The following is a 27,285-nucleotide window of genomic DNA, read 5'->3' as shown; positions in this document are numbered from 1 at the left end:
AAACTTTTCACATTCCACTTCATGACAGTCTATATGTTTCACTTATTAGTTATTCTGAAGGCAAGTATGATGCAGAACATTCAGTTTCCATAGGCATTGTACCTTGTCGTACATGACATGACATGGAAAAAAAGTGGGACAAAGCAAGAAGAATGAGAAAAATAGCATTTCATATTTCATTAAATAAAAATATCCTTTCTTTTCTGCCTGGAGCAGATTTACTGAAAATCAGATATGATATGAAATATAGAGAAAATTTTAGACTTCAAAAAAAGTTGGATGTTGTAAAAATAAAGAAACAAAAAGAAGAAAGAAGGGAGGAAGAAGTGAAGCTAACAAATTGTTACAACTTGAAACACAGAACTGAAAAATGCAAGAATTTCTATTCAAATGTCAATTTCCACTAACTGGTCTTGCAAACTTCTCTGTGTAAGACAGGTTATGCAACACTTAAGTAGCTTGTACAGCTGTTTAAACAATTTAAAGAGAAGGTTATTGATACCAAATGATCCTTCTGCAGATCATTTCCCTGATGGTAATACTTGTTTATGCTATTGCACTGGTTGCTCAATGCCACTCTTCCTCACTGCTGTGAGGCTCTCAACATTTTGGTAGCTCTTTCATGTTGCTATAGAAGATCATCAACAGTACTGTGCAACCCTGCTGCTAATGAGGCTTGCTTTATATAAAATAAAATGAAGTTGTTTGTGGTCCAGATCAGTTCCTCTACTGAACTTCTCATGCATCACTATGAAACAAACAAATCAAAAGAACCAACTGGGCTGAGAAGAACAGAGATAGCAGGGGAAGGATAGTAACCGATGACTGACAAAGACGAGGAGACAGGTGTGAATTGCTTTAATCCAGAATCACTTCAAAAGAAATGGTTCTGCTCTCCTAGACTGCAAGAAGGGGTAAATGACACAAAAAACCTCTGAAGCATAAGAAAAGAGAAAGTCAAGACTGAGGAGATCAGAGACAGAGTGGATTTGTAAACAGAAAAAGTAAGTTTTGTGAGGAGGTGAAGCAATCTTGTGAGTACAGAGCACTGTTCTTTCACAGTTCAGCTGCTGCTTGTGACTCAGGGTGTGGAGCAGACTGCAGCAACCCTGCAGGAGTGTGGGATGAGTAAGCAGCTTATACAACTCACAGGAGCAGATGCAAATTAGTAGGTTTGCAGGACAAATAAAGAAATAACCAAAGATCATAACCATAAATCACAGAGCAGGCTAAAGATTATAGGGTTAGTGGCTAGAATTAAATTCAACACAATGTGTAAAGGCAATAAGGCAAGGAAAATATGATTCCAGGAAGTGAGAAGAGAAATGCTGAGCAACTTGCTGGATATTTATTCTTGACACTAAACAAGGGTACTAATGAGGCCATATTTGAAATGTCGCATTGATTTTCTGTCTGATTCATTATCCTATAGATGAATATGACTTTATGGAAAAGGTACAGCTTTGGCAGACAGCTGGCTACATACATATCTATGAAGTAAACAAGACCAAGAAAGGGGCTTTAGCCTATCATGGGAATATCCACACTTTAACCCTTTGCTTGCTTCTGTGCACTGTAGTCTCCAGCAGTTTGGCTCACTAATTAATGCCCAGCTTGACATATCATGTCTGTGGGACTTTGACTCTGTTTATGTGAGAAAATTGGTACAGATTTGTGAGAGAGTCTATAAATTAAAACAAAGCAGAACAGAAAAGCCAAAATGTAGAAGTGAAATTCTTCAGGTTGTGACGCTCGTTTACCCTTCTGAGGATCCATTTGAGCTTCCACCCATGCCAATTTATTTAATTTCTCCTAGTCTACATCCATCCTTGATTTCCTAGCAGTCTTCTAATTATGTGCATGTTCCTTTTTGGCATTCCAGATTCTTGTGAGGCCTTTACAAACCTTGTAAACATCTCACAGGAAGCATGGAATTAGCCTTCATGCAGCAAAAGTGAAGTATTGCTTGACATCCATGCTGTGAACACAGGTACTGGCAAAAATTCCTGAACCGTTTGTCCCATATTCAACAATAAATGACTACAAAATGTACAGATAGGATTTTAGAGTCAGAAGTGAAGTTTTGGACCAATACCTTTTAAAGAACGTGTCACAGTCTTTTTAAGGCAGGTCTCTGTTTGGACCAGGTATAAGAAGCTTGACAGGAACTACCAAGAGAAACTTTGCAATTGTATTAAATGAAAGACCATAACAAATATATTTGCTTTATGATCCAGACACATAAACTAAGGACACATAAAAGTCTATGAATAGATGTATTAAAATATCAGTTCTCTCTTCAGTATATGTACATGAGTAATATTTCATATATATCATTATTCTGAAAAAGAAGAAAAAACAAACTATGTTTTGAAAATGTGAGAGTCTGTGTTATGGCACTGTAATATAGGTCTTACGTGAGTGATATGGACTAGCTGCAGTAAAACTGAAATACACAAAATATTTGTTCATGGACCATTCAACAGTGGGCAGGTGTCTTAAATACCTTGTTACACTGAGGATAGGAATAAAATGGAAGCAGGGAAAAGTAGAAAATAAGCCTGAAATCACACTCTGGAAAATCTACTTAGAAATATCTTGAGTGCAAAATAAAGACCAATGACATTTGCTCTTATGAAAACTGCTTTCATGAAGGAAATTACACATTCCAGGTAAATTCTAATTAAATTCTCCTTACGTATGCATAAACTAAACATGGTAAACGCATGAACATGGTAAATATTATCCAAGGATGACTATAGAAAAATATATTCTGATTATCCTGGGCCTGAAATGGTGGATTTTCTATGGCTTTCCCTGAATTCGAACATATCTGAGTGATCCATATGTGAATGGCATATAAATTTTGTTAGTGAGAGATGAATTGAGGCTCTTTAATAAGAACATCAGTGACTTATAGAAAAGTAAAGGTAATGCAAAAATAATCTTAAAAAAATTTTGAGATTTCCATCTTTTACTACATGACAGTTCCTCTAGTAATTTAATGTCGGTCTTGTTAATCCTTGACAGGCTGACAAACCATGAAATGCATTATTAGCATGGTAAAGGTGTGAAATCCTTCATCTGCTACCATGATCTGTACAAGCCAATGTAAGGAAGACTACTACAGTAATAGAGAATTACTTGAATCTCTACCAGATTAGCTCCTGTCTGCATAAATAAGAGAAGACCAAGTTTATTCACATCATCTGCCCAAAGGGTGTGGTACAAGGTCCCAGCACACAGCTTTTAGCAAATTTCTTTGTGGTCCTCACAGACAACAGGCAGTAGGCAAACTGATTGTTTCAGTAAAACACCGTCTGAGGTTCCTGGATCAAATAAACCATTTGAAGCTGCCATCTACCTCCTTGTCCCCAGTGTGGTGTTAAACATAGAAACATATCTGGCATATATCCACACTTTTTGTGGGTACAGCTCATAAATAATCTATAAAATAATTTCTGATAACTAGTTAAAATGAAAATCATACTACCTATGATCAACACTTTCCTGAGGAGAACCTCAGTTTCCAGCTTCCTGCTTCAACTTCCACAGCATCAGAAGCACAGGAATGATGTGGACTCTGTGATGTCTCACCCACCACCTGTGCTTCTAAATAGGGTCACTTGATAGAAGTAAAAGGGAATAGAAGAGCATAAGGTAGCACAAACTCACAATGTTAATTTCCTTTAAATTCTTACCACACTAAAATTTGGTGGAAAAGGGAAAGAATCTCCTAAAGGAAAAGAAATAAACTCTGTTAGAAAATATGTGATTCTATTAACGAGGTTTAGATAGAAACACATTTCAAAAATGAAATGTTTCAGACAGTTTTCCTTAAGAATGAAAAACCTGACTCAACTTTTGTAGTTCTTTCTTCTTCACATGAGAAATCTCACATATGGGCTAGTTTTTGTACAAGATTTTCTTTGAGACTAACAAATTCTGAAAGCTTTGTGACCTTTCTGCAGAAGTTTGATTTTTCACCTATGACATTCATAAACAAATGCAGGCTTCTGTTCTGAAAGAGATATAATTAAAGATGGCTGTTGTGGTTTAACCCCAGCCAGCAACCCTGCATCACATAACCTCTCATTCACTCCCCCACTAGCAGGATCAGAATCAGAAGATGAAAAGTGTTAAAACTTGTGGGCTGAGGTAAAGACAGTTTAATATGGAAAGAAAAAGCCACACAAGCAACTAAAACAAAACAAGGAATTGATTCAGTGCTTTTCGTAGGCAGGCAGGTATTCAGCCATCTCCAGGAAAGCAGTGCTCCATTACATGGAATTGTGTGGACTTGGAAAAATAAACACCATAACTCTGAATGTCCCCCCTGCATCCCTACTTTAAATATTGAGCATGATGTCATATGGTATGGAATATCCTTTGGGTCACTTGGGGTCAGCGGTCCCAGTGTGTCTCCTCCCAATTCCCCACACACCCCCAGCTCCCTCAGCACCATGGCCATATTAAAAGAAGGAAATACTTTGTCTCTGTGTAAGTTCTGCTCAGCAATAACACAAACACCCCTGAATTATCAACACTGTTTCCAGCACAAATCCAAAACACAGCCCTGAACTAGCCACTGTGAAGAAAATTCTACAGCAGCCAAAACCAGCACAATGACCTATGGGGTTTAGTAGCTTTTTTATCTTAAAATAATAGGTATTTTCTTTTTGAGAAAGGCTATAGTGGTTCTTTGTCAGGTAATGGTGTTTAATTCATTAATGTTTATAAGAGGGTTTATATCATCACTTGCAATATGCTGTAGGGCTATGAAGCAATATTAATAAGCATATTGCAACAGCCACAAGTCACGTAAACATATTTAAGATCACAAACTAAACCAGCTGGATATAAGTTTTATCTGGTAGAAATAAAAACACCACCTGGCTCTTCATCACCATTAAATGCATTACAGGAATAGACATATCATAAGATATCTGAAAAATTAATTTATAAAGCTTTTGAATTTATTGTTTAGTGTCCTTTAGTCCATAAAGGCATGCGATTAACATAAAGAAACATCTGAATTATTACTTTAGTTCAATCATTAGCAGTACAGAGCAATTTAACATTTCCTGGTCTAAACTGAAATAGGGATTTAATGCTGAAGTGCTGCCTCAGTTTAAGACTAGATAATAATCAGGGTAGCTTGTGATTCTCTGCCTGCCTGCGACCACCTTCCCCACTCCCTTATGAATACCAGCAGCCTCTTTCCTTTATCTAATTCCATTCATGACCCCAGAAGAGGTCACTGGTCCCAAACTGACTGCCACCCTTTGGTCCCCAGGCAGTACTCTCCAGCCACCCTAAAACCATTAGATTGAGCAGTGTTAGAAATTAGGAATTCACTATCCACAGCATGTACAAATCCCTGCTTGGCAGGAAAATAAACAGGAGGCATGCTCTGTTCAATGTGAGTGACCCACAACAATAAAAGATCTGTAATAATAGGTTTTTCCAAAAAAAAAAAAAAAAAAGAAAGAAAAAAAAAAAGAAAAAGGAACAGCTAACTATCTCATCTAGTCATTAAATTAGAGAAAGGGAGGTGGAGGGGATGGAATCCTAACTATTGCTTTTCCTTAATTCAAAGTCAAGTTAGACATACACATGACTGATTGGTATCAGACTAAATGGGCCAAACTAATGCCATATTCCTGAAAGTAAGATACTACACAAATGTACCTCTTTATTTAACTCTTGTTGAGAAAAGCTGCTGTGACATTTTTTAACTCTCAACTAGGTGATTTCAGTATCTACTTGCTGGCATCCTGTTATTTATCTCTGAGCCCAAGATGCTGGTGGTGTTGAGAACATTAGCTTTAACAGGAAAACATTTTCTTTTTTAACAAATAATATTTTACAAATATGGACAGATATTTGGATTAACTTTTTTTAAATTTAATTTAAGAATAATAGCCTAAATTCTAAACCAAGCACATCTCCACAGCTCCAAGTGATTAAAATTAGTCATGCAATGCCAGAAAGACTAATTTATCAGTACAAGTACTTTAGCAATCCTAGAACAGCTAATGCTTTTTTTTAATATGCTATTGCTGTTATAAAAATGCAAGCTACTCATTAACTGTCTGTAAAAAATTTATGGATTTATTGCTTAATTAGGTTTGTATCTTTATTTGACAGGGGTTATTAAATACAGTATATAATTCTCTCAATTCCATGTAAAAGTCCAACTCAGTTTTTATGAAGGCCTACATTAAAGCAGAATTGAAGGAAAAATAAAATCTCTTAACTCATTGCAAGGACTCAATTTTTATTGCATATTGTATTCATTTACATTCTTTCAATTTTTTTTCTGACATTTTTTTTCTGATTAAAAAAAATTATGTCTCCAAACACTGAATGTTGATTTTTCTCCCTCAAACACCCATCTTCACCTCCTCTGCAATGATGTGCTAAGTAGCAATGTGAATTTATGGTACACTCCACAGGGGAAGACAGTGGGCACCATGAATGTAACAGTCCCATTTCTCTTCTGCCCTGAAAATGTGTGTATGCCCCATCCCTGGAAGTGTTCAAGACTATCTTGGATAGAGCTTTGAGCAACCTGGTCTAGTGAAAGGTCCTGCCCATGGCAGTTATGTTGGAACTGGGTGATCTTAAAGTGCCCTTCCAACTCAAACCATTCTATAATTCCATAGTTCTTCAGGGACAAGAAGAAAGGGAACACTCTGTCAGCTGATGTTTAATCCAAACTCTGCTAACCCTTATGGTCCAAAATATTTTTTTTTTCAAATATATACTAAGAGGAGAAAGAATAATCCAGACAAATATCTGGACAATAGCAAATATATTGCTAATTAGTTGTACTTTCTTTTTCTTGTGTGGAATTTAACTATGTCTTGATAATTGAACATCAAGCAGAATTAATAGGTAGACATTGATTCCAAATCTGCTTGTCATGCTCAACATGTACTGCTACATGAAGCAAATGGTGCAGATTTAACTCCAGTGATGGCAGTCCTGTCCCACCTGGGCAAGTCACCACTTGCCATGTGGGACGAGACCCTATTATTCAATCTGTCCAAAGAGCCTGCAGCTAGTTTAGTGTCAGCCCAGTGTATTGCCATGGGAGAGTTGCTGGCATTTCTCACTCAGCAGACATGCCAGCAATGTGAGCAGGCATGATACTGGGGTCTCATAAACATTTCTGAATCTCATGGAATTATCCCAGCCAATATGATATTTCTGGCTGGTAAATAAGTGCACTTGTCACATGAATTTTATTGACCCTGGCATATAGAAGGAGAAACACAGATAATAAAGTTACTGAGGATATGAAAACTATGAGGCAGAAACACAAGGATTAATGACAAACTGGCAAGTCTTCAAAGTGCTCTGAGGTCTCTGGTGCTTAGAATGAAATCCAGTCCTGCTGAAGGCACAACAAAATGCTTATGCCTCACTGCAACTTTGGTTAGAAAGCTTGAAACAGTTTCTTATGCTTCCCTTAGCATGGGTATGAATTTCCAACTTCAATGCGCAGTCTGAAAAGATTTTTTTTTTTTTAAAGATGAGTGAGAAAAAAGAACTAAAGAAACAAATTTAAATAATTTTGCACTTTAAAAAACCTACTCAAAGTGCTTTGAAATTTCCAACCTAAAATAAAAGGCTTATGTAAAGCCAACAGAAGTAGTGAGCAGTTTTAGGGCAAAACAAATATGCATAATTTTTAACACAAATCTATTATTTGGGAATAGGAATAGCTGAAAAGAGAACTGAACTGTCATATCTGCACTGAATGAATATTTGTGGGCCTACAAAATAAGATTTAAAAAAGACAGAGGATAAAAACTCATTAAATTTCAAACAGACTGGTTTTTAAATTTCTTTAGTTAGAGAGAGGTCCTTGGGAAGCACAAACATTAAGAAAATTAGTATTCGTGTGCAAACATTAGGGCTTACAAAGCACTAAGGAAGCAAAGATAAAAGAAGTCATACATTTCTCCTCAGAGAAACTGTAAGCAAATGGAAAGATCGATAAAAAACTTGCAGGTAACAATAATTTCAGAAGAACCTACAAGAGGCTGACAATAAGCAAACTCATCTACAACAGGACAAAAATGTTTCTAGTGTTGTCCTATGGGACTGGGTGTTAAAAATTAGTATTTGACTGTAATTGTGAGGCTAGACTGTCTCTCCTTGGAAACCAGGCTAAGAGAAATATTTTCACTAATCTGTTGGTAAAATACAGCCTGTTAGGGCCTATGCTGTATTTCTGTCTTCACATGGAAAGGAACATGGAATTACAAATGCAATCGCCTGGCTGTTTCACTCCCTTTTAAGATCCCCTCCTAAATGCTTCTAGTTCTCTTCTACAACTGTACAAAGCAGGCAGATATTTCCCCCCCGCCCCATGCCAGTCACTGCTTCCTCCATACCTGCCATACTCTGTTTTCTCTTATGCACCTCTGACAGACAAGAAAGCATAAAGAAAGGAAGGATGTTGGCCAACACACGAACAGCAGCACATCTGGGTTCACATGGGGTTTAGGGACAGAGGTTATCGCCTGTCATCTGTCCTTTGACAAGACATCTGCTGTAACATAAACTGTTACTTGAATTTAGTGAGATTACTCTAGCATTAGTAGCGTGAATTTACTGCAATGAACATTGGTAGTCATGTTAGTATGAATGTGATACAGAAATAAGTCATGTTAGTATAAAGATGGTACAAAACACAAAGAGCCTAGAGTTTCTGCTCCTAAAGGAGACTAACAGAAACTTTGATTTTATCTGTATTTTCCCCACTTTTTTATAATTTTTTTGTGGAGCCCTTTCATGATACAATAGCTGTCAGAGCCTAAAAAGTCCACCTTGTCAGCTATGGTTACATGTCTGAAAATGAATTTACAAATGCATTTTGTTCTTAGTGTTTCAGTTTCATTAAAAATTTTGAATCTGGCAATGTTGTTTGATAATTACAAAGGCTTCTACACAGGGGTGATTAAGTTTTGGCCTGTATAAGGACATTAGAAAGAAATCATACCTGGAGCTTTCCTCTGTCAGAAGTGTCCACTGATTGGGTATAGATCTGTAAGTTTATATCCATAGGACAGGATCACATCAAGACTGGCATCCTAATAAAACAGAACTTTAAATTTTAAAAGGCAAACATCTTTAAAGAGAGAACAGTTGCAACTTTTTTTAATAGATGGAGCTTATTTAGTACCTATTCAAACACAGAAATGCTGAATAATTTTCAAACCACATCTTAGTCTCTTATGAAGACATTCCACATGTTATTTGCAGCAGAGAGGGGAAAAAAATATATATATGGCAATAATGAGTGACATTAGCATATCCATTAGCAGTGTCCATAATCTTCCTTAGAACTTTATTTTATTTTTTAATTTGCAGATTGACAGTTTTATATGGCATCTGCCCATCACAATTTCTCAGGCAGATGTAATAATACTTCTAGTTCTTGACTAGACAAATGTAATTATAAACCTGATAAAAAACTGATGCCTTTAAATGAAAAAAATAACCTGGTAAATGACAGTAGAAAAAAAAAAAAAAAAGAAAATATATGTCTCTTTCCCATTGAACTCAAGGCTTAAGGCAAGAATCCTTGAAAAATAAGACTATTGTAAAATTTATTGACTGTTTTAAATTTAATTTTGTCTCATCATTTTCATACAAATTCTTCATGTCTTAACAGCAACAATGAAGCTAGATGCTTGTGTCACTTATCTGACAGTCTAAACTCTGGCTTAGAGAACAAGGTCTTTGAAGCTCTTGTGGTCAGCATATTTTTTTTTTTTTCAGTATACATGAATTTAAAATAAAATTTCAATTGCAAGTTTAAAATTTACTCTCTATGATAATATAATTGTTCAAAAATTATTGGGAGGCATATATAAATTTGGAAAAAATATACCTAGAGCACATGGAACTTTGTTGTGAATTCTCCCAGAGCAGTTTTTATGTTAGGAGCTCAGCACCGATTTATTCTTTCAAAGATATCCTTTCTGACCTGTCAGACCCCAGCATTCTGCTTTCAAAACTCCCTCAGGATCTATTCCACACACTTGACCCAGCTTATTTGGGAAACCATAATCTTTTACGCTCAACTCCTAGAGCTCTTGAAGCCAGAAGGGACCTCTCTGCCTGTTTCATCTGTCTGCCTACATAACACAAGCACAGAAGCCTCCACCCATAATTTCTGCCTTAAGCCCATCACTTTCATCTGAATGGTAGCTTTTCTTTTATAGAAGGCACATAATCCTGAAAGCCAAAATAGACTGTAAAAGCAGGCATTTGTCAGTGATGGTTATAGTTCCCAGCTCCCTTAGGCCTCGGGCAAATTATTTAATCAGAGGATCCCAGCACTGCAGCTGTTCTCTAGGAACAGCTTTATTTTCTGTCACATACTACAAAATCCAGAATTTGCTGTTCCTTATCTCACACTGCTTGAATACTTTCTACTGGGTACATTTTAATTCATCTCACAGCAGGCAATAAACACCTCTGTACCTCTTTGTACCTTTTGAACCCACTTCTCGTGGTGGATTCTCCATATTGTGGTAGAAATTAATGCATAAAAAGAACCTTCTTTTCACGACACCCAGCACATTCTTACAGGACAGAAAGCTTCTAATCTTCAAACACTCCCTTCAGACTCAGGGTGGGAAGGGATGGGTAGCTAGCAGGGATGATCAGTGCATTTATGTGGGGTATCTCCACACAGCATGATTATGGGGCTACTTTTTGTTTTGCTGGCTGGCAGGAGCCCTTGTTTGGCTTTATGAAGCATCTCAGAATGACAGGAAAGAGCAATGCCATCAGGGAAAAGGGCCAGAACTGCAGGAAGGCAAGTGTAGCTGGTTCATCTATACTGTCAAGTAGCTGCTGCAACAAGAGAGAAGAGAGGTTTTACCTTTACCATATACTAAGTGCTCTAGCTATTATCCCAGGTTACTTTTAGACATGCTAAACATCACCACAGACTTCAAAAGGATAATGACTTCACCTTCCTCTTTTTTCCACTCATGAGGTTATTTATATGATTATGCCATTTAGTGTTCGACCCATTTAGAAACTAAGGGTATGCATCTTTGCTGTGTAATAGGAACAGAGAGAACACAGAGCAGTCTAAAGAAGATTTTACACTTACAAGAATGAGAGCACATGCAAACCTGGTAATGTGAATCTTACTTATCCCACAGGCTGGGATTGTCTCACAGCTTTTCTGCAGAGTACTTCAGCCACACCTGTGACCCCACACCATCCCTACAGACTTGCAAAGTACCAAAGACAATATTGTGTGAGGTATTTCTCTTCAATTTGTATTTCTCATTCACCTAATTCACAAAATTTTCCTCCTAGAAAGGACAATTATTGTCTATTAAGACAATTGTATCGTAAATTCCACCTATTGTGTCATGTAATAAGGCCACGCATACTTCATAACACTGTACAAGATTCAACCTGGAAGCAAGACTTTCCTGTACTCTGCTCCTTAAATTTATCTAACAAGCTCCTATCTCCAGAGTGCTCATGGATTAAAGAAGTTCTAAATATAAAAGCAGCAGGAATGAAGTAGAGGACCATCAGGTAAAACATTGAAGGGTACTTTAAATATCTTTACAAGTAGATATGATGTTAGGTGTCACTAATTAATTACTTCATTTCAAAATACTTCCAGGTTTTTTTTTAATTAAATGGGCTACATTTTTAAAGAATGTTCAGTGTTGAGTGTTGGGAGTTGAGACACCTGCCATTGTTGGGTGTTGAAAACTTGTAAGGAGCAAAAAATAATTTCATCTACAAGATAAACTCTTCTATTCCTCATTAAAGGAAAGGCAGCTGAATATGTAAGTGTAGAACACACCTCTATCTTATTCTATGCCTTAGAAAAATTATTTGGTAAATGGTACAACCAGGAAAACCACATCTTAGTGCTTACACTGCCTGTTACAAATAAAGCATTGGTATTATCATTCCTTGTTTACAGTTATTGTTTACACAGTTCATTGTGATATTCTGAACAATCTCAAAAAGCAAACTGAAGAGTCAAGGAAATCATGAGAACATCTCCTGGTTGTGTTTTGGGGGCTTTGGTGTTACTTTTCTGCAGGAGAAATCATCTGCTTTTTGTCAGATATTTAATGAGCAGATTTACAGTAAGAATAAGATAAAAATCTTTCTAATCTAACAACTAAAGAGTACCCTTGATAATAGCTGAACAACTATTAATGAATTCATTAGCATAGAACAAAAGGAAATAATAGCCTCATTTCGCAATTTCACACATTATTTCTATGCAGTTTCAGCAACCTTTTAAAATGTGTGAAAATGAAAATAAGCAAATCTTGGATTTTAAATAATATATTAGTAATCTGCATTACATGAAAAAGTATTAAAACACAACTTTTCAAAGATGCATCCAGCTAGTTTGTAGGTGTGTTACTGAATAAATCAATAGTGATGGAAGGAGTGTCCCAAAGAGGCCAACATTGCATTTGGAATGCATTTTTTAAGATCCAATTTTGTAGTTGTAATTTTTTAGGTCGTGACATGGTCAGTATCTAAAGGGTTTTTTAGATGTAAGAATAAGGCCTACTTGCACTTAGAATAGAGAGTGGTATAATGCCATTTCCCTGAAGGAATCAGGCAGTCTAGGCCAAATAATTCTGTATTATCTGGATACTCATCAGTTATGCAGGTTTTTCTAAGCAGAGAACTACTAGAATACCATTTCAATCATTTCACATAGCAATGAAGTATGAGTGGAAATTTTTTCTCCTACTTGTATTACACAGCAAATGCATTTCACCTCCACTTTGTTTATCTTTCTCACACATTCCCTTTCTGCTTTTAAAGAGGTAGGACCTCTTTTAAATTTATGAGAGGTAGTACCCCAGTTGTCTTGAGTAGCACATTAAAGTACTTTTCATTGTAAGTGTCTTGAGATGTGCCATTTTGTTGATGTTATTAAGGAAGTTTCAGTTTGTTCCTGGTGATCTTATTAGCAGCATCCCACCAGTAGACATAATTATTTGTGATCTTTCCCCAGCCCTTAAGCAGGGAATGTCACAGTCAGGACTTTCCTAAATGGAGAAGCCAGCCACTATGATCAATAAAGAAACAAATATTGACTGCCTGTGAATGGCAAATCTGAGCAATCCATGCCAAGATTTAGAAGGTAAATAGAAGATAAAGTAGCAGGACTATGATAAAGAAGACCAGAAAATGTTTGCACTCCACTTTTTACTCTGCTTCATGAACTATAAAAGGTCAGCAACCTATTTACACAAGGGAAGCACTTCTGTTTTGTGGGTATCTATGAAATGTTGTAGACTCTTAAAGTTCCTTTTTCTTAACAGTAAGCTGCTATTTTCCTTCTTCAATAAAGGAAAAAAATCTGAAATTTTAAATTTAATTAGAATTTAAACTCTAGGGGAAAGCATGTTTCTCCTTTTGAATGTGTGCTCATTAAGGTTGATATTTCAGTAGAAATTACAAATGTTTTTGTACATGCACACATTTAAACATCTAAAATACACACATATGCACTCCAGACACAGGCGCTGTGCAAATCAAATGATGTTGTCACGTAAGTATTCAGAGATGCACAAGACTTTGTTTTTTCCAATAGAGTATACTATAGAGACAAAGGTTTAAAGAGTGAAAGAGTGTACATAGTCATCTGGCATCCAACACATTTCCATTGTTCCAGTAGTTCAAAGACAAAAAAATACAAAAAAAATTTTTTTTCTTCCAGAAGTAGCAATATTATTGGCCTGTATCAAATACAGAAGCTTTGCAACACAGAGAAGTTGTAAAGGGTTCACTCTTCCAGAGGGTTGCAAAAGTCAAAGAGAGTGTAACTTGATCTGAATCAGCCAATAGCTAGGAAAAGTGATCTTAGATTGCCTTAAGTGAAGCAATCTGCAATTTATAAAACCGCCTATGCTCCACTGAGGTGTGTGCTAGTAAGGAAAAAGCAAGGCATAGAATTAATCGACAAACATGATTTTTTTCCTAACAACATAACTATTGTCTTCTCTACTCTCTGGTGACCAGCAACAGGACCAAAGGAAATAGCATAAAGCTGTGTCAGTGGAGGCTTAGATTTGATATCAGGAAAAGGTTTTTCACCCACAGGGTGGTTGGTTACTGGAACAGGCTCCCCAGGGAAGTGGCCACAGCACCAAGCCTGACAGAGTTCAAGAAATGTTTGAACAACACCCTCAGGCACAGGGTGTGATTCTTCGGGCTAGGAGCTGTTCTTTGATGATCCTTTGACAATCCAGACTTTTCCAACTCAGGATATTCCATGATTCTATGGTTCTATGAACTATGTGCCTTTAATGAACCCCTGCTTTTTCCTATGTTGGACTGGCATATGAAAGATTTTCATGAAGAAAGCTTTTCAGGGAAAAACATTAGTCTTTTGTAACCTTTCATAGTCTTAAATTGTGTTTCAGAAGTGATTATCCTGAAAGGCAAGTTTCTATGAGAGAACCAAACTTTTACCACATTTGACCTTAGGATAACAGAATGTGAAAGGCAGAAACAAAAAGAGATTATTATGGCATACTGCTCCCACAGAAATGAACAGTGGTTTTACCTCTGACAGTGCAAGAGGAAATTCAGATTACTTCCACTGACTTTGGAAAACCTCACCCAATGTGCAGATTCCTGTAAAACAAACCAGCAGTCAAATAAGTGAGAAGATGCCAATTCCCTTTTATCACTGAAAGACTTCAATACAATTTTGAAGAAAAGTACTACTGATTAATCAGGAAGATTACTTATATGTGCGTGAACACACTGAATTTATTGGCTGGAGAAAAAGAACAAAAAAATTACTTGAAACACATACATTTGCTTTGTGTGATTTTGGTATTTTGTGTGAAATACCAGTGTTCATGGAGCTAAAATTTTGGATGTAAGTTGCCAGAATTCTTCACATAAAATAATTCACAGTTGATAATTTCACTGGCTCCAATACCAAACATAAATTATGCACTTGAAATACCCTGCAACATAATATGAGCCAAAAGCATGACACTTCCAGCAAAAAAAATCACTGATGATCTCCTAAATACTGTTTGGCTAGGACCTTGATGCCACTCCTACCAGTACATCCTCCGAGAGGGGATGATGCCAGCTGTGACAGGGCAGGTCACCTGCCTGATGACAAATCCCGGCAGCTCAGCCCAATTTGAGGATTTGTATTCAACCGTGTTTTCAGCAGCCTTGTCCAGAAGGCCAGTACTGACATCCAATATGCGCAATGAAGCAAAGGATAAACGGGTGGTATGACCAGACTGAGTGACGAGTAAAGGTCAGTTTGTACTGATGGAAAGTATTTGTGCAGCCACTGGAAGCTTGTCTCTGTCCCTCAGGGAATGGCAGGAGATGGCCGGAGGAACAAAATTCCTAGAAATAATGAAAAGGTCAGTCTTTTCCTCCAGTAGCTAGTTTTTTCTGTTTCCTACAGTCCTTAAGATTTCTGTTCAGAGTGTACTTCCAAACATTCCCATAAGTAATGCTTCTGATATAATCTCATCTCTTGCTACCATTAGAAAGGACTAGCAGTTTGCAACACTGTCTTAGCAGAGGCCAAAAATGGGGGTTTGCCCAGTGAAAAACCTTTTTTATTACTATTTTCTAATGCAAGGCATACTTCAGGTCAAGAACAGAAGCCTGACTTAGCCTGTCTTAGCCTGTCATCTCTTCATGGCTGTCTTCTGGTAAAGGAAAATCTTAAAGTCAGTAATAAAATCACATTTATTCTAATGGGACTGTGATTTCACAGATTATGAATGCTGAAATGAACAGAAGTAAATACCTTTCTGAATCTTTCTAAGGTTTCCCATCAACTTCTCAGTGCAGAGGGGTTAATCAGATCAGATAAGTATTCAAATGGAGCTGGTTGCCTAGCTGGATGAAATCTGAATTTTAATACTGTGCAGAAAAAAAATATATCTAATAAGCTTACACACTTGTCTCCAGATTAAATTAGATAAAATACTATCATGAGGTGTGTTATGGAAATTGAAATTCCACTCTTATGGGTTGAAAGGATAACAAAGATACAGATACAAGTGATAGAGAAATTTATGTGGAATATATTTTTTCCCCATTAGATCACACATTAATTTCTACATTTTTGGGGGGAGGGAAAATACTAACATGTGGATGTCAAAAAAAATAACTAAATAAAAAGGAACTGTAGGTAACTCTATGAAATTTCAAAGACTCCTTTGCACAGTATATATATTTGGCAGATTGCCAGAGAGCTATAGCCATCAACAAACACTGAGGAACTTCCAACAACATGCTTAAAGAAGAATTAAACAGCCCAAATGCACCAAACTCTGGTTTTGAAGGTTTGTTAATCTTTAAATAAGTTCACTGGAAAAAAGAAATCCCATTTGTTTGGAGCCTTTTTGTGTCATGGTCCCAGGAAAATGCAACATTCCATCTTTTAAAGGGAGGTTTATTAAACGGCCCAGCTTCTCAAATTGTTGCTGAAATTTCATTTTACCCTGTGTCCTTTCAGCAATTGTGACTGTATTTGGTCCTGAAAGCCCATCTGCTCTTAAATGCAGCTGCATATCAGAGAGGTTGAGCATGCTCTGTATATCACTGTATCACTGTGTGTATCACTGCTCTGTATGTCTATGTATATCACTGTTTCACCTCCTGTAGCTGTCCCTCAATAACTTGACCATCTCTAGAGCTGTGTAAGCTCCCTCAGTGAAATGGATAACGTCCAACAAGTGTTCATATCCTCTGTTAAATCTGTGTTTCTTTATGATGTGTTGTTCCATTTTCCTCCTCAAGAGAAAAAAAACCTAAAAAACTCTGAAAGCCGAACTGGAACATGAAAGTAACATGCTGCAATGAAAGCCCATCGCAGCAGGACTCATCGAGGAATGCTGATCCCAGGAAGTGAGAAGGAGTGTGCCCTAAACCGTGACAACAAAATCATAAGGGGTGTTTTAGGTTTGTGCAGAAAAGATCGCTTTCTGCTGAGTCAGGGCTGGGTTTGCCTTAAGGCAGTGCTGTCTGTAGATAGCCTGCGTGCAGCCTGATGAGGCACCAGCAGTACTAAAGGCTGTTATACTGCTGAAGAAGCTCCCATGCTTCTGTTGGCTTTCCTGTGAACTGTCAGACTGCAGTTGCAGGGTGCTTGTGCTGCATTTCATGGATGAAAAGAGAGATGCAGAACTAAAGATGCAGAACTAAACCTGGAAAAGCTAGAAGGTAGCATCTTTCTTCCTACTGATCAGACTTCAGTAAAATTACCAGTTCTACAACAAAGCACTCAATGCCCTCAGTAAAAGTTAATTGCAAACCCTTGTCAAAGAATGCAGATTATACTCCTAAACTACCACAAGGGACTTGTACTGGCATTTAAAATTGATGATAATATATCATGTTCAGTGCCAAAAAAATTATTATTACCATAGTAACAGTTAGAGGCTTCTCAGAACCACTAATTGCTACATCTGCAGAGTTTATTGTTTATTCTCTTGAATTTGTTTCAGCATCTCCTAAACAGATCCTGTTATCTGATTCATCTGCAAAATATTCTTTTCTGCATGTTCAGTTATTGAGAAATCCCTCCTTTTACTCCAGATGAAATCTTGTCTCTGTATAAGCCAGCGTCAAAATTAATGTTAAATTCATTATGACTTTGAATTTCAGTTCTGGTTTAATTATGCACAGAATGCATTTATGAAATATGACATAAACTACAGAGCTAAAAGAGATGACTGAAAAGATTTTGCATGGCGGAAAAGCGAAATGTAAACTATCAGAAAGCAAATATAGTGCTTTGGAAGTTTATTTGTTTGGTCACTATCACCAAAAATTTATTTAATCCCTTGAGCCTCTCTATATGTTTGTTATGTTAAAAAAATAAGACTTTTGGCTGCTTCTCAAATGAAAGGGGAATGTTCCAACACCCATTTTCAGCCAGTCTGGTCGCGGTGTCTTGTTGTTACAGAGGTTATCCAGGACTGTAAAATCTGTTACACTGATGTAATATCCATATTAATGAGAATCAGTTGAATCTGACTGGAAAAATAATTTTTAAAATGTGCACAGTTTGATACTATAAATTTCTGTAATGGCAAAGTAATACTGAAATATTTTCCTTCAGAAAAAAATAGGTTAAATTTCGTTAGCAAATTTAAGACTGTTAAGAAGTGTCTACATGTTGTAACCAAAATTTAATCTGTACTACCAGATGCATGAACAACTTCACCTACAAAAATTACCCACTAAGGTGCTGCTCCTCCAAGCAGTTCAGAAGTATGAGTGCATTAGAAATTTTAGATTTGTTGGCTTCAAGCTATCTATTGTTTTCAATAAATTGGATAGAACCAGCAGTTTCATCTTTCACTAACCTTCTGCAGTGTTTCTTGCCCTCTCTTGCAACATCAGAAGATGAGCCTTCTGCTGGTTGCTGCAAATCATCCAGCTTTCTGTATTCATTTCCAGAAGAACTCTTAATATCAAACCTTTCATAAACTAGTGCATCACCACATGTTATTTCAGTGATTATTACAGTTATGAGCCAGGACATGTTACTAAAGTCTACCCAGAGCATTTAGAAAGTGAGTAATTTGAAGGAAATCTATAGGAAGGGAGATGAAGGCTATTATTCATTTAATCATGAAATTTCCTTATTTTGCATATATTTGGGGTATAGAAACCAGATTCAGTTTGAAAACAAGTAAGCAATAATGTAAGTAAAATGACAAAGTCGTAATAAAAACAAAGCATTTCTAAGCTCTGTATGCCATAGCATTTTATCAGGTTATTAGACCTAAGGCTCTTATTACAGGCTATATTTCTAACCACCATTTGTTTTTATAGTGAGATGAACTTGTTCCATTGCTCTATACTCCGGCTATAATGCAGTCTCAGATTTTATCAACATGTACAACGAATACAGTTCTGAATTTGTACTTTTTGTTTTTCCTAAGAACTTTCAGGACAGTCTTTATGGCTTTCTGTGAACCTCAAACTTCTTAATGAGATTCATACATAGAAAAACTTCCTTGGTTTTTCACCTTTACCACAGGGTTGTGATTTGATAAAGATAGAATATGCTGATACAGAAACAAGAGATGGAAATTAGCCCAGTACATGCTGATACTGGAAAAGAGAATGTACCTTTTATAGACATAAAATACTTTGCTTCTCCTCTCATTTTCATTAGATGACTGACATTTTCTTATGCTAAAATTTTTATAAATAAATTGGGAAACACGTAACTGCAATGTTATAGCTGTGCATTACCACAAATGATTAATTTTTATACACTACTTAATCAATTAATTATTAATAAAAGTAACTACTGTGAAATGGTGTCAGTACTTCAACAGATGAGATGGAAATTGAGAGAAAATATGAAATTAAATGGAACTTATGAAGCATCCCTTAGAGTACACACAGGATCAAAGAGCGTGGTAAATAAAGCTTTGTGGAAATATTTAAAGACTTGAAGGTAGTCAGCCAAAGCTAAGAACAGACACTGTTTGACACATGAAAACAAGAAGGACAGTAAATACAATTAGGGAAAGAGAAACAGTTTTTGAAGGGACTTTTTTTGATGTCTAGAAGGTGCTGCTGAAGGACTACTACTTTTCTGTCATTGAAAATATGTTTGATAAACAGCATCAGTTTTGACATCAGCATCTCTGCTCCATCTCATAAATTTCTGCCTGTTGGTCCATATACCTGCACCAGATTTCCTTTTGGCCTTGGAAACAGTAATGAATGCAAATTCTTCAAAAAGGAGCACCCAGCACTAGCCACTTCAGTAAGATCACTCCTTAATAGAAGATTCTTCATTTTTCTCCTCTCAAAATCATACTGAACATCCTTGCCCTCAAGCAACCTAGACCACCTCAATGGTGTGCACAGAGGATATATATTACAAGAAATTAAAGATGTGTTTAATTTGGTATATAAAATCACAAAATGTTACGATTAAGTTGACTTATGTTAAGCACCAGTATCACCTGTGAGTTCTACCTATCTCCTGCCCTGTAGAAGAGCAAGTTTTTTCTGCACAAATTTGCAGAGAGTTGTTAGATTTCTGACCTTTCTTCAAATTTGATAAAAAATAGCAAATAGGTCCCAAGGTTTTTGGAAAGAGAGGGAACATTCATGGAACAGTCTAATGGACATCCTCTCAGCACTACCACAATAAACATACTCCTTTAGGAAAAAAGGTTAAAAGTACAAAAAGACAAAATTTTACAGGGACACATCTCCCCAACATTTTCCTGCACCTCGTTTAAGGTTGTATTGCTTACTTTGCTTAATGGATGTGGAATGGGGAGCTGAAGAAAAAACTCCTCACACACAGAGTTATCAGTCAGAATAACCTTAATGCTGAGTATGGCATTTTTTTCTTTATAGCTGCAATTTCTATTCCTGTTGGGTTAATTTGTTGTTTGGAAATGTCTTTTGCATGAATGAGCATTTTGCTAGTAGAGAATGATTGTGCCCTAGAGCTCTGCCTCTCTGCATTTCATCATATTATGTAACTACTTCATGTCTATAAAAGCTATCTTCCCGTGCACTGTGTACATCCCTCATCCCCCCACAGACACAATTCCTGCTTTTGCTGACAACTTTTTACAATTTGCACCATGCTTCCATCCCTCTTTTCCATTTAAGCTGGAAATTAGACCTACATTATCCTTCTAGTCTTGTCATCCCTTCAGAAGGTGAGCAAGTCTACTTAGAAATTTCCTTGAATTCATTTAATAGTTCGGTTGCTTCTTCCTCCTTATTATGAGAAAGAGATTTTTTTTGGCAAGACAAATATTTTGAGGACTAAAGATGAGTCGTGAAGTATAATGAGCAAAGACAGCATTAAGTCCAGCACTTGTTTTTGGGCATTACATATTAAACAATGATTATCATTCAAAACTTCAGGAAAATGCAGAAAAAAAATTATTTTTCTTTCTCTCAAATTTAGAAGCCATGCTGTGAGAAAAATGAATGCAAGACCTCGATAAAATCTACCATTCAAATCAAGTGGAGATGCATATTCATCAAGAAAACGGCATTGCCTGAAACATTCTAGGAACCAAACTATCGTTCTCTTTACATTGTTACTGACAATTGTTGTTGACATCTCAGAAATATATAAATATAGTTAATGAATGGATTTAGCTGTCTGGTTTCAGGCCATTTTTTAACCACTAACTGTTTGCTAATAACTCAGTGCTGGAAAAGATAACATTGCCAGTGGCATAAATCAAAGTCTAGTTAGGAATATTTCCAATATGCTACCCTTTCTGTGAAATCAAAATTATTACTCTGGTTTCCTTAGACTAAACTTTGGCATTCAGCCACAAAATTATAACACAATCCATATTGAAATATTAAATGTATTGGACTGACAACTTTGTATTTACAAGGCTGATTTTGATCAACAGAGTGAGGGGGAGCAGCACCTGGGACTTTTGTCACAGTTAGATTTCCTTTCAGCCAGGGGGGAAGAAGGTGGAAGACAATATTGTTCTGTGAGTTTAATTCCTATGAGACTTTTTTTTTCCTTCACAAACAGGGGTGGTGTTTGGATGAGAAAGGCATTTTGCAATAGCAGACTAGTAATATATGGCTGATACACTACCTCCTTTGGGATGCCGAAGGCAGAATGCAATTTTAAGAGATTCTTACAGGTGGACTTAGGAAGAAAGCTGTTCTTCACTCCTGGGATTTGAACAATCTTAGACACAAATCCAAGTCCTTCATTTGCGCTCTTTTCAGGGGACAGGGCAGACGTACACACTGATGCCTCTTGTAGTTGATCATTAGGACAACAAATGTACTGATTTCCCTCCTTCCCTTCCACAGCCAGTTCATAGTCTGAGGGAAATGTCTGAAGATGGGAAGACAGCCACCTAAATGAGATTTTGTCTGTGCAGGACAAAAAATCTGAGCTGTATGTAATCCATGCAAGGAGCAAAAGTATTTTGCTTTATAAATAATATTTGTGAAGGACTCCAAAGTCTCCTGAATTAACTGATAGTCTTATGTCTCTGCAGGAAAGCTTCATCATGAAAATCCTGAAAGCACAATCTGTGTGAAACACAAGTTGAGAGGGAAGAGGTTGATTGAAATGGAGATGGGCACACCTCAGCTGTCAAACTAGATTAGGACAGTAGCTAGTCTAGTAACAAGCCTGCAGGAGTAATCAACACTGGTGGCCTCCCATAACTCCCCCTTGAACTATCCCTAGAAGATACCTCTTGGCAATGTGCAGCAGTTCCTGTTTGTCCTAGAGCTCAGCTGTCATTATTTTTGAAGGCACTCACTTCCAAAGCATCCCAACAGGCTCCTTGTGTCATGCTGGCACTGCAGCCCCAATGTCCGGCCTTCAGCACCAAGATACCTCCTAGCTGCATCGTTAGGAGTTCTTTTCATAATTACACAATGAATAACTTTAAAGACAAGAAAACGAGAAAATGAGTAAAAATATTTTCCTCTTATCTGGCACTTTGGTGACCGCATCTTGCCTCCTCTGTCCCCTCCCAGTCTCTCCAGTCCAGGAAGGACACCCTGGGACGGTGCTTTTGGGACAGTGAGGCGCCACAGAAGCACAGAAGTACTAGAGACCAGGCTGAGTAAGCTGCCTTTGGTCATGAGGGGAATGAAACAGGTTTCTCAGAGAAGCCGTGGATATCCCATGCCTGGAAGTGTTCAAGGCCAGGCTGGATGGAGGTTTGAGCAACCTCCAATAGTCTAGTGGGAGGTATCCCTAAATAACCTTCAGGGTCCATTTCCACCCAAACCATTCTATGATGCTATGATTTTATGTCAGTCAGAGATATCTCTTTTCCAACCCCATTTGTAATATCAGGAAGTGACTTCTGATGCTAATAGTCACGTAATACCAATCTTTGCCTAGTGACAATATTTCTAGATGAAGCTAAAGAAGGTCATTAGCCCCTTTCCAAAGCTCTCCTGTGAAAAGAAGCTTTTGAGGCAGTAGATTTGGACTGATGCCTAACCTAATGCGATTAATGCGCTGCACTGTGGATGCATTAGTGAGCATGGCACAAAGGGCAATGCGTGCTGAAATCTTGTGAACCATCAGTCAGATTTGTTCAAGTTTCTCACTTCTATTGCACTGCCTGAAATTGTCACGCTTCACTCGGGCATGGTAAAGGCTTAGAGAGTTGTACTGTAATGTTTTGAACAGCTGACATGAGTAATGGCCTTCAATATACATGAGGTAAAGCACTTGCAGTTCCCGGTGATGTGGTATTGTGGTATTGCTCTGCATCTCATTTACCCACAGCTAGCCAGGCTGTTTACAGGGAGCATTGCACTGCTGGCTCTTGACTAGAGCACCTCACAGGAACCCATTTGCATGTCTATAAACTTTTGCTACACATACGCATAGATTATGTAAAGTAACGTTCAGAGGTTTGCACACAGAGCCTTTGTAAAGAATTGCATTGCTATTTCTCTTTTTATTTTATTAAATGAAATAAATAAAAGTCCATCTTCATGAACTTAAATGAGCTAAAATTTCATTTTTCTCATAGTACAAGAAACAAACTGTATCCTAATAAAGATACTTATATCTTGTTATCAAACAAGTAATGCTTAGCTCATCTAACCATTGTATTTCACAACAATGATTTAAAATACAAGAATCTTGGTGGAAAATCAACTTTCAATGTAAATTTAAATCTCTTGAAAAATCAGTGAGTTTGAAAAAGTTTTAGCAGTGGAGCCAAATTAGATTTTGTAAAAAAAAAAACCAAAAAACCATCCAAGAGTGACTACAATAAAACTTAGGATGAAACTAGGATTTTGATAATAGGGTTAAATGTCATATAGCTTTGGTTTTAACTGTTATGACTCATGCCTGAATTTTGTATTACAGACCAGCTGCTCAGCATGTCACAAGTACCAACAGTATGCTTCTGATGTATATTTTTTTTCCATTTGTAATGCACACATTAAATTCAACTCTTCTCTTTTTTTTTTATAACAAACTCCTCTGCAGTGATCATAGATTCCCACACAGTTTATACTTAAATGTCTTGTTTGTCATATTTGCCAGTAGTCTTTATGCATTCAGTTAAAGTAGAATAAAATAAATAGAATAGAACAGAACAATGATCTCTTGTATTGCTCAGGCAGGCATCATGTTTATTTTATTTTTGCATTTGTAAAGAAGTTATTATACAATGAAGAAATGTAATTTCTGTTATTTTAAATTTCTTAAATCTTTAAATACTGGCATTGTTAATAAGGCACAGTATTTAATATAGTAATAACCTGTTTTGTCTAAAAATGTTACTGACCCAATGGTGCTAAGATAGACTTTTGTAGCTTTAAACAATTCATAGCAAAATTAAATCAACAACTTAAATCTAACAACTTAATCCAGAAAATTCCCATTTAATATTTAATATGTTATAAAAGAGCTGAAAAAAGTTGAATATGAGGAAAATGTGATAAATTAATTGGAGAATATACCTCAAGATTTTCTAGGAGAGAGAGGCTGATATTTTTGCAGCTTTATAAAATTTGCTCCCTCATTTTGCATTACGATCAAACTGACTCCTTATGAAAAATATTTCAACCTTCTCCCCCTGTCAAAACTACCTTTTTCCAAAGCTTAATTTTTTTCCAAAGACTAATGACTACATTCTTAAATAGCTAATAAAAAAGGACAACAATTCCATCTGCAACATGTAAGTACATGTAAGAGATAAGAGTCTCAGTTTTAATTCCTTCCTTTATTGAGAGCAGACGCCACAGATTCAAACTTGGTTATTCCATATACAAAGAATATGTTCATGTAATTCAGCTGCTTTTCTCTTTAAATTTTGACCACAGACAGCATCCTAAATCCTAGAAAACTCTTTCAGTGAAATGGTTAAGTTCTTACAGAACTAGTTTTACCTGCAGTAATTCAGCATTCAATGGAAAAATGGTTAAAATTTCAAAATAGAGTATTTTTAGTAGTGCAAGTGGTCAGGTTTTGTTTGGGGTTTTTTTGCTTGTTTGGTTGTTTCCTGTTCCTTGATCCAATTCTGTGGTCATATGCATAGTATCCTATAATGGTATGTTGGGTTTTGTTCTCAATACTGATCAAAAGAAATGTTGCCTAATACATATTTTATATGGCTTTTTGTTTTACCCTGGATATATTTTGAAAATCTTTCATTCCTGGGGTTAATGTGTGCATCGGGCATAGATTTTCAGTTTCTGAAATGCAGCACAACCATACCTAGGGCAGTCACAGGAGTTGTAAAGCATTCTTTGTAGGTGAAAGGACCAGACATTTTCTTAACAAACTTGAAGATTACATTCCTTTGACTGGTTTGACTGCTATATCAAAGCCTGCCTCTTGAAGTGTGTTACAGCACATGCCTCATGACATGCCTGTCATTTGGGCTCAAGAAATTTAGAAAAATCATTGAATTTACAGCACACATGCACATCATTAAAAATAGGAAGGAGAAAATGTTTTCTGAATCTTTATCTAGATTACAGCTAGTAGGACTTATCTGAAGGATGTTTTTTGAGGCATGTTGCTAATTTCTTGTTCTTGAAATTACTGTCTCAAACAGAACATTTTTACTGAACTTGCATCACAATTTTTCCTCAGTTCAGAGTGAAATTTCTTTCCAATTGAGAGGACAGTGCTTGTTGTACCTTTGTCATGGTAAGAAATCTATCCCAGTTCTCAAAAATCCCATGAAAGACCTGTGGTCATTGTGCAACAGAACTGTTTTTGTACAATGTTCTCTGTTTGGATAGCTCCTCTTTATGCTAACAAGTAAGTATGAATTGATAGGAGTATTAGTCTTAGAAGAAAAACTTCACTGGATTCTTACTCAACATATTAGAGCACCCTAATCTCTTGGTGCTTAGTTATTCCACATTTCAGAGGTTCTGTCTGCAGTTTGTTGAAGCAGAAGAATTGGAAAAGTCTCATTTACAGATTGATGTAGAATCAAAACACGGAAACACTATGACCCTTGTAAGTGGAATTCAGGAAAATGTTTGGCTTTGTTTGGCTTGTGTAGAGTAGAAAATAATGATGGCAAAAAAACAAACAAAACTAACCTAGTTTTTCCTCCAGCAAAAGGAAAAGTAACCTCTAGCTTAAGTGTCCAAATTTTACACGTTGTCATACAAAGGCTGCTTCATACTTTAAAAAATGCTCCCCTAACAAAAAAATTACATACTGTTGTGCTTTTGTTGTTATTAACATTCTCAAAACAATGTAGACACAGATAATTTTCTTTCCCTGCAGCTTTTATTTCTACATGTCATTTGTTGGTGATTGTTTACTAAATCTTTCTGAGAAGATATGAAAACATCCCAAGAACTGTACAGTGATTCAACATATTTTTAGACATGTTAGTTTCAAATGCCACAAAATTTGGTAGTCATTATTCTTTGCCTCTGTTAACATTCCTTGATGCCCTGATGTCCTGACCTTGCAGTGTTTTTTCTGATAATTTTAAACTTTCTCTCTTTTGATCTTAATTGCCTCTGCTTTGTAAGTTTTCCTGCATGCCACTTCTTCTAGCACTCGAGGCAGAACTGGCAGAGATGTCACTGCTCCACAATAGGGGTTTCAGCTGCTTCTAATTTGCTCCCTCATATACAGAAGTGTTTTCCAGAGGCATAATTTCTTGCAATTATGTAAAAAATATGACTTGCCTAGTGGAAATAAGGAAATGACAGACATTACTTACCAACACTAGAATGGATAACTTTTAACAGTGAAATAATTAATCCTTTCATACTATGTAACATCTTATTTCTTTCTTCCAATTATAATGCTAAAAGCAATCGAGGCTTAGCAGTTATTTTACATTTAAAATGAAATTATAAAGTAATGCTTGATGTTCTCTATAGCTGAGATTTGGGATACATGGACACTGTTTCACAGCTGCCTTATCTCCCAGTTGTTACATCTGCAGATCCAAATGAAACAATTGGCCCACTAAATTAAAAAATAAAAGCCCTTTTAAGGAAATGCAGCATCTGCGGGGAAAAAAAAAAGTCTTGTAAAATTATTAAATTACAGTTGTGTCCAATTCTCAGTTCCTCTTACTCTGTATGATCTTACTGTGTCTATTAAGGGAAGAGTGTCTTATTTTCTGGAGTATTTTTTAATTGCATTTGCTTAAAATTAAAGGCATTATTGGTAGATATCTGCAACAATTTGAAAATCAGCAGAAATAATTCATTTTTTTCTCCTGTTTGTATTTACATGACAAAAAT

This window comes from Motacilla alba, chromosome 2, assembly GCF_015832195.1.
Source record: "Motacilla alba alba isolate MOTALB_02 chromosome 2, Motacilla_alba_V1.0_pri, whole genome shotgun sequence".
NCBI lineage: Eukaryota > Metazoa > Chordata > Aves > Passeriformes > Motacillidae > Motacilla > Motacilla alba.
Note: the sequence above shows the minus strand (reverse complement) of the source record.